The sequence below is a fragment of the Triticum urartu genome, chromosome 1, assembly GCF_003073215.2.
Source record: "Triticum urartu cultivar G1812 chromosome 1, Tu2.1, whole genome shotgun sequence".
Lineage (NCBI taxonomy): Eukaryota > Viridiplantae > Streptophyta > Magnoliopsida > Poales > Poaceae > Triticum > Triticum urartu.
In genome coordinates, this window is record NC_053022.1 from 542,767,390 (window position 1) to 542,776,149 (window position 8,760).

The window sequence follows — 8,760 nt, forward strand, 5'->3', positions numbered from 1 at the left end:
GCCACTCAAGGGGGAATGCGTGATGTGTTGCATTTTCACTTACAAATGGGACCGCAGTTGAGCAAACTGACTATCGGCAAAGCCCCACCCCGCCCACCGCACGATGGCTGAGAAAACAGGAGGGAGAAGAGATGGCTGTAGCACGGACTCCAAGAAAATTGGTGTCGGATGGGACTCGCGTGGGTGGCGTGTGCTGTACTGCTAGACATGAATGCTAGTTATGTCCCATGCCACCCCACTATATCGAGGTGCTGGTGACGTAGAACAAATTTCCTGGAGTCCGTGCTCATCCCTCCTCTATCTCTCTTCTCAGCCAGCCAGCAAACGCGCGGAGCCCATCGTATGTTTGCTCATATGCGGTCCCACATGTCAGTGAAAACGCAAGAGGACCCACTAAACCTGCACATCTTTCACCTCGATGTGCTGGTGATGAAAAAAAATCCAATAAAGATCTTCGGTGGCCACTTTTGGAGCTACACAAGAGTAGTAATATTCTATTTACAGTTTAACCCAAGATGCACACCACGTGGCTTCAACTACCACTCTATTTTCTTGCATGACATGACCTGGATGCTGAATGTCCCATGTGTCGGCAAAATGAGGAAGAACTCGACCAAATATTTGGTTGTGCTCTCAGATTAGACTAGTGGTGCTAACTTAAAATTTTATTGTGTAGAATGGATGCAAGTTTTACTATTGGGAAGAAGAGTACAGCGATATATTGATAGAGCGCAATTTAGTAGATGTTCTAGCACTTTTAGCTAGCATAGAGGCTAGAGATGAGACTAGTGCACTTGTTGATAGAATAGAGGCTAGACATGTCTACTTCTTTACACTCAAAGAAGAAAGAAGCACGTAGGATCGAGCCTCCGCAGATCAACAATGAGTGCATCGAGAAGGCACTAATCCAACTTACAGGAGCAGTTATGGAAGTTGGATATCTTCTACTTGTGGTTCTTGTTTTCCTAGTCAAAATTTTGGTGATGTATTTCCATGTACCAAAAAATCAATGTTGAAAAAAGATATGTGTTTGCAAAGAAAAATGTACACGACCAGGATGCGTCCGCGTGTTCGGCGCACGGCCACCGCATCCGAGAAATGGCCCGGACACGACCCCATTGCCCTACCCAAACAGACAGAATCCGAGAAAAATGGAGGTCCGTTTGGGGTCATGCATTGGAGTTGGCCTTACAAGTGGAACCGCAGTTGAGGAAACCGACTATCGGCAAACCCCCACCTCGCCTGTCGCGTGATGGCTGAGTTAGGGAAGCGACGAGGTTGAAGAGATTGCTGTAGCACGGACTCCAACAAATAAGGTGTCAGATGGAAGCCGTGCTGGTGGCGTGTGCCGTACTCCTGGACGTGAATGCTTGTTCTGGCCCAGGCCACCCTACTACTCCTACTACTTATAGTAGTAGTATTGAGGATTCGAGGTGCTGGTTACATACAGCGAACACATTAATATGGCCCACCTCACACTGTGGCCAAATTTCCTGGAGTCTGTGCTAGGGTAAAAAGTGTTCTTTGTGAGGATGGGTGGCTGGTCTCAAGTTTAAAACTTGTTGTATTACATACATAGACATAGAGATAGTGCAGCATGTGAAGCTAGTACAAATAGTGTACTATTGTTGATTGGCCTCATCCGATAACTTGTTGCAATGCACGTACAATTATGTATTCGGAAAATATTTTTTTGCCTCCTCGCATCTCCCACTCAAAGTAGCGACTCGAAAGCCATTCATAAATTTAGTAAGTTTATCACAGTCATATCATTTTATTACATACAACAGGTCATCAACCCACAATGACAACGAGGATACATTATAAATACTAAAATTTTCATCACACAACAAATAACAAGCAATGAAATGAACTTCAACTCAACCAATCCTCGGCGTTGGAAACGCTTGCTTTGAACCACAAGGGATTATCTGGGAATGGCCAGCTACTGTCAATCTCGAGACCAACGCATGACTGATCATCCAGGCTGAAGCGACCTATTATATCACGACCAGGGTAGGGAACCACCGCAATGTCCGACGTATAGATACAATTGCCTCTCATAAATGGTAGTAACGTTGTGTCAACAGCAGTTGGATCACCTTTCACCATCATTGGATAGTTTTGTCCAAGGAAGAGCGAGTTTGCTCCAAGACTATCAATACTGTACCAGGGAGAAGGTGTTGGTGCTAGCACAGTAGTATCCATCCCGAATACCATACAACGGGTGTTGGAATAGGTCCGGAGAGTGCGACCATGGGAAACAACACCTGCTTCCTTAGTAGTAACATCAGCAGCGGGCTGTATACAGACAAGAAGGAGTGATCCATCGGAAGTTGCCTGGCGCCACTAAGTAGATCGGCCCTCCTCGTCCTCATCTCCCCCTTAGCTATAAATTTTTTCAAGTATAGGTGGTGGAATGTCCAAAGGACCTTGGAAACACAAGAAGAAGGTTAATTAGTAGAGAAGGGAAACTTGCAACTCGCATGCATCTGGATGAAACAATTATAATTATGGTGGAAGACAAACGTACGAAACTACGAGGATCCCATGCAAAAACGGTGCCACGAGTGGTGGCAGCAAACACAAGACCCTCGTATTCAATTGCATCACAGTACACATCCGTGTATAGAAACTGATTTTTGAGCAATATCCATCCAGTCTAACCATGAAGGACGGCAACAAACTTGTTGAAGATAGCAACAACTTGATAGTTCTTGTAATTCCAAGAGCGGTTGGGAACTCGAGAAATTGCTATCTTCCGTAGACGACAGTCACCATAATCATATTTGAACGTACGTAGATCATCTGTGTGCTCAACCTCAGGGCACTCAGAGATTTTTGGAAGTGGAATCTGCTGACGAGTGTACACATTCGTAAGTTCCCACTCGCAATTGTACCCAATATAAACAACCCAATCTCCATTTGCGCCTGCCCAAGCCTTGCCCTCAAGCGATGGCATCTTAACATCATACGTATCATTATCAAGCGGCATCAACTTGCACAAGGCGAGGCTTCCCTCGTCCCCGCACCAGTCAGCAGGTCACGATGAAGAAGATAGGGGAGATCAAACCGCTCCATGACCCTTGGGTTCCTTGTAATGATGTTATTAGTTGAGTCGAGAATGTTCTTGAACGAACCTGCCATGCTAGCCAAGGTGATGACGCCGCACCGATCAATGAGTTCCCCCACCACGTCATCTTTCAGATCGGGGCAAGTATAACGGGATCGTTTCCGGCTTGTTACCTCCATGGAGAAGATGATCGAACAATGTAGAAGGAAGGGTGAAGGAAAATGGAGGAGGGAGGAAGAGCGTGCGGCAGCAGTTCCAAATCAAGAGGGAAAGGCGAAGAGTCGGTGGACGGTTGCCAGTTTCCCACGGTACACGAAGAGGCGCCCCGGCCTACACGTCCTATCAGAAATTGTACAAAAGGACTCGCCGTCGTCTCACTGACATGTTGGAATGGGACCACATGTCAACGAAACATGGTGTGTAATTTCTCGTGCAAAATGCGATCTGGCCGCGTTGGCCCGAGGTGCCGCATTAGTTGTCGACCTTTATTTTTTAACTTACAATCTGAGTGGATAGCTCCTGTGGTCATCACACATGAGCGGATATATAGGTGGTCTAGGTGGGCAGGCGGCAACAATCTAAGTGCTAAAAGAGTTGATCTCGAAAAAAAAGTTGATCCAATGCTTGGTTTTGTTTGGATTTTCCAACTATGACCATTGGATAGAGTGAATCAATGGTTTACGTTCAAAGTTATTCGCATAGTACTATAGAATGGTATAGGAACGTGGTGAGATTTGGTTGATTTTATATCGCTGAATACTATAAAATATTATGAGTGCAAACGCTCCACCCCGAGGTTTGTAGCTCCTTCTCGGTCGTCGAGAATCTATGTTCTTCCACTCTTTCATTTAAGGCATGAGCTTTGTTCATCCTGTTGCCGGCACGCGGGACATCTATATGCCTCCATTTTACAAAATCATACTATATGACTCCATGACACATGGGACATCTAGCATCAAGGTAGCGTGTCATGCAAGAAAATGGAGATATGAAGTGCGTAAGTGAGTCGTGCACTTCGATGGCACCTAGTACTACGCAATATTTTTTCTCCTCGATGGCACGTGAATAGTGCATGTACTCAATGACAGAGCACGGGATGGTAGCCATGTACATGGTCGGCCCTTTTTGAAGAGAGTACTAATAAATACGTAACTTTGATGTGTCCCGTTAACTCGCAGAACGACGAGAAGCTTGCTTACTACGCCTTCTCCCTCGCCAACACGTGCACGGTGGCTCACAGCACGAGGAGAAACTTTTGCTTACAAGCGGTGGACGTGCAGCAGTTCATTTGGTGTCAGATTGCCAGAAGTAGTACCATCATTATTGTTCGACTTCCGGAAGAGGAGAAGAGCCAAGCGCAAGGTCACCTACTAACCTAGTACAGTACTACTATAGCCAAAGCTGGTCCACCTTTTTAGAGCATGGTTAATTAATATAGGCGGCTCTTGCAGCGGCACATCATTTAGAGCAAGTACTCTCTTCGTAGGATCAAAGGAAGTGAAACAAAAGTTGGAGTGGATGCTAGATTGCCAATTAAAACATGATTACATAGGAAAAAATCCTATAGCATTCTATCCTAATGAATCAAACGACCAATGTAGGAAAATTATGAGGGGGGTCTCTCCAACAGTGTTCCTCGGCTCGACCTAGCATCACGGTGGTCGAACTTGGAGGTCATTCATCTGGTATGGCATCTCAGATCTGGTACTCCAATATTAGGTTGGCTCTATGTGATGTGGCAACTTCATATACTAACCGGATGCTGGCTATACTACTACTGGTATCACACTCCAAGAAGTGACTCGAAAACCATTCATAAATTGAGTCTATGACACGCATTTGCAAATGTACCATTCATTACATACAACAAGTCATCAACACACAACGACAACGATGATACATGTTGGATTATAGATTATTTCCAACAAAACATTCTAGTAAATACTGAAGTTTTCATCACACAACAAATAACAAGCAATGAAATGAACTTCAACTCAACCAATCCTTGCGTTGGAAACGCTTGCTTTGAACCATAGGTGCTCTGGGAAGGGCCAGCTATTGTCAATATCGAGAGCAACGCAGGACTGATCATCCAGGCTGAAGCGGCATATATCAGGAGCAGGGTAGGGAACCACCGCAATGTCCAAGGTATAGATACAGTTGCTTCTCATAAATGGTAGTAACGTTGTGTCAACAGCAGCTGGATCGCCTTTAACCATCATTGGATAGTTTGGTCCAAGGAAGAGCGAGTTTGCTCCAAGACTATCAATACTGTACCAGGGAGAAGGTGTTGGCACTAGCACACTAGTTCCATCTCGAATACCCGGCAACGGGTGTTGGAATAGGTCCAGAGAGGGCGACCATGGGAGAGAACACCTTCTACCTCAGCAGTAATAATCACAGTGCACTGTATATAGACAAGAAGACGTGATCCATCGGAATTTGTTGCCAAGAGCCACTGAGTATATAAGTTCTGCTCGTCCTCATGCTTGTGGTCATCACCATCGTCATCTCCCCCTTGGTTATAAAATTTTTGAAGTATAGGTGGTGGAATGTTCACAAGACCTTGGAAACACAAGAAGGTTAATTAGTAAAGGGAAACTAGCTTACCCGCATGCATGTGGCTGAAACAATTATAATTACGGTGGAAGACAAACGTACCGAAACTACGAGGATCCCATGCAAAAACAATGCCACGAGTGGTGGCTGCAAACACAAGATCCTCGTATTCAATTGCATCATAGTACTCATCCGTGTATAGAAACTAATTTTTGAGCAATATCCATGGACAAACCGTGGAATCAGTAAGGAAGGAAACAAGCTTGCGAAGATAGCAACAACTTTATAGTTCTGGTAATTCCAAGAGTGGTTGGGAACTCGACAAATTGCTATCTTCCATAGACGACAGTCACCATGATCGTATTTGAACGTACGTAAATCATCTGTGTGCTCAACCTCAGGGCACTCTGAGATTTTTGGAAGTGGAATCCGCTGACAAGTGTACACATTCACAAGTTCCCACTCGCAATTGTATCCGATATAAACAATATAATCTCCATTTGTGCCAGCCCAGGCCTTACCCTGAAGCGATGGCATCTTAACATCACACGTATCGTTATCAAGCGGCATCAACTTGCACAAGGCAAGGCCTCCGTCATCCGCGTCCATGCGAACAGGCTTATAGCGAAGAAGATAAGGGAGATCAAACCGCTAGTGGACCCTTGGGTTCCTTGTAATGATATTATTAGTTGAGTCGAGAATGTTCTTGAACGAACCTGCCATGCTAGCCGAAGTGATGACGTCGCACCGATCAATGAGTTCCCCCACCACGTCATCTTTCAGATCGGGGCAAGAATAACCAGGTCATTTCCGGCTTGTTCCCTCCATGGAGAAGACGGTCGAACAATGGCAGAAGGAAGGGTGAAGGCAAATGGAGGAGGGAGGAAGAGCGTGTGACAGTAGTTCCAAATCGAGAGGGAAAGGCAAAGAGTCGGTGGACGGTTGCCAGTTTGCCACGGTACACGAAGAGGCACCCCGGCCTACACGTCCTTTCGGAAATTGTACAAAAGGACTCGTCGTCGTCTCACTAACATGTTGGAACGGGAGCACATGTCAGCTAAACATGGTGTGTAATTTCTCGTGCAAAATGCGATCTGGCCGCGTTGGCCCAAAGTGCCATATTATTTCTTGACTTTATTTTTTTAATGGCGTGTCGTTCAGTTTTGAAGCACAACTAACTGGTACTGTTTGAAGAGAAAATATAAACTACTCTACCACTGCTCCACATCTAGTACTAGTAGTCTAAAAAAGATATATAGGCTGGAGCTTCAAAGGTTTCTTACTAAGGGCTGCCCACTTGCTTCTCACACTATCACCCTCTCTCCAGATCTAAAAAAGACGACCTCTCTCTCCCACCTCGCTGGTGGTCACGGATCCGCCAGGGAAGAAAAGGACGTGCAGCGTTGACGCACTCGTCGTCGTCGAGCGAGGTCACGCACTGACGACAAGGCCGTCCTCTCAGACCTAACGCCCGCGTGGGATGGCCTCCGTCCCCAAGCTCGTTGCCACAGTGCGTGTGGAGGACGACGACCATGAGCGAAGCCACTTCCCGCCGACCCTCGGGTATGCTACCTCTTTTCGAACCATACCCTTGTTCTATTACCCCATCTGCCATGTCGTTGCATGTGGATCTTTTTCCACTCCACCATCTTCCCAATTTGCTATCCTCTGCTCTGCTGGTCACGCAAATGAAAACCTTTATTTGCACTATTAAAGGAAACCCTACTTCATGCAGACTAATCCATGTTTGGGTTGAATAAGGAAAGGAAGGGAGACTGTACTGTCCAAGGAACGAGTCTCGTGTCTCTTGGTTGAAGAAGGGTAGAAAGGCATGACAACGCAATAGAGAATGACCAGGTCGATCGGTTTGTTACCCTCACATAGGAAAAAGGTGGTTAAACATAACCAAAATGGGACGTAATCCACATATGTTGCCTGGATATTTGTTGCTCTGGGAAACCATACCTCCCTCACCACTCTATGCGTCCGTGGAGGTACATCATACTAGTGCGCCCACTGTCCGAATGGGCCTCCCGTGCTCTTATTGTTACTTTTTTGCTATTAGTATAACGCCAGCAGTCAAGTCAAGCAATGCTACTTCGAAAGTGATGCCACATTTAACTAATGCCGCACTCAGTCTAATGCCACCGATAAATTTAAGCAATGCCATTTAATGTCACTGGATTATTTAAGGGTTAGCTGTTGATTGTGGATGTATTAAAGATTTTTCAGCTAAGGCATTCTAATGTTGTTGCACAGACAGTATACCAACGATGAAACTTGTTACTACCTTCAGATTTTTGCACTGTTAATGCTTATAGATTACATACCTCACTTTCATGAGATAAGTTAATTTTTTTGTACAGTGTCACCAAAATGCCAAGGCGCTGATGTCATTTTATTTTGGTTAAACTACACAAAAATTATGAATACAAGAGGAAAGGTTAAGAGTGGGCAACTCCTCTTCCGGCTGTTCTCTTGATTCGTTCGTCCAAGTTTTTATGTTTGATCGATTATCAAGATTGGGTAGCAATTTTTAAGCCCCCCCCCCCGAGTTCGAAATGATATTTACCTTCGAGGTACATGGTTTGCAATTTTTTTATACTGTCATTAGTTAATAATGCTAGTTACCTTCAGAATTTTGTATTTGGTTTAATGCTCATGCACAACTAGTATACCTATTCTAAAACGTGTTACCTTTACATTTTGTATTGTTAATTCTTATAGAAATCTTCCTGTGCCAGAGTTTATTGAAATTTGTTCAGTAAAACCATTGTACTATACCCTGTAATAAAATAACTACTCTACTATTGCACTAGCCACTGGAGTAGTGTATATTTGTAGTATTTGAAATTTCGAATGGTGTTGCATTAGCATATGGACATAAGTAAAGTGTGGCAAGCTTTCCCAGATATGTGCTCAAGAAAACTACTACCTGTTTTTCTAAATACTAGACGTTTGGGTACTTTAAACTGAACCGAAAACGTCTTATATTAAGGAACAGAGGGTGTAGAGTTCACTCAAATTATCCCGGTAAAGCTAGTCACACCTTTGTTAAAATTAATGTTCATTATGTTATCAGGAGGTCTGTAAGTTTGTCTCTAATGCCTGTCGACTACATACTCATT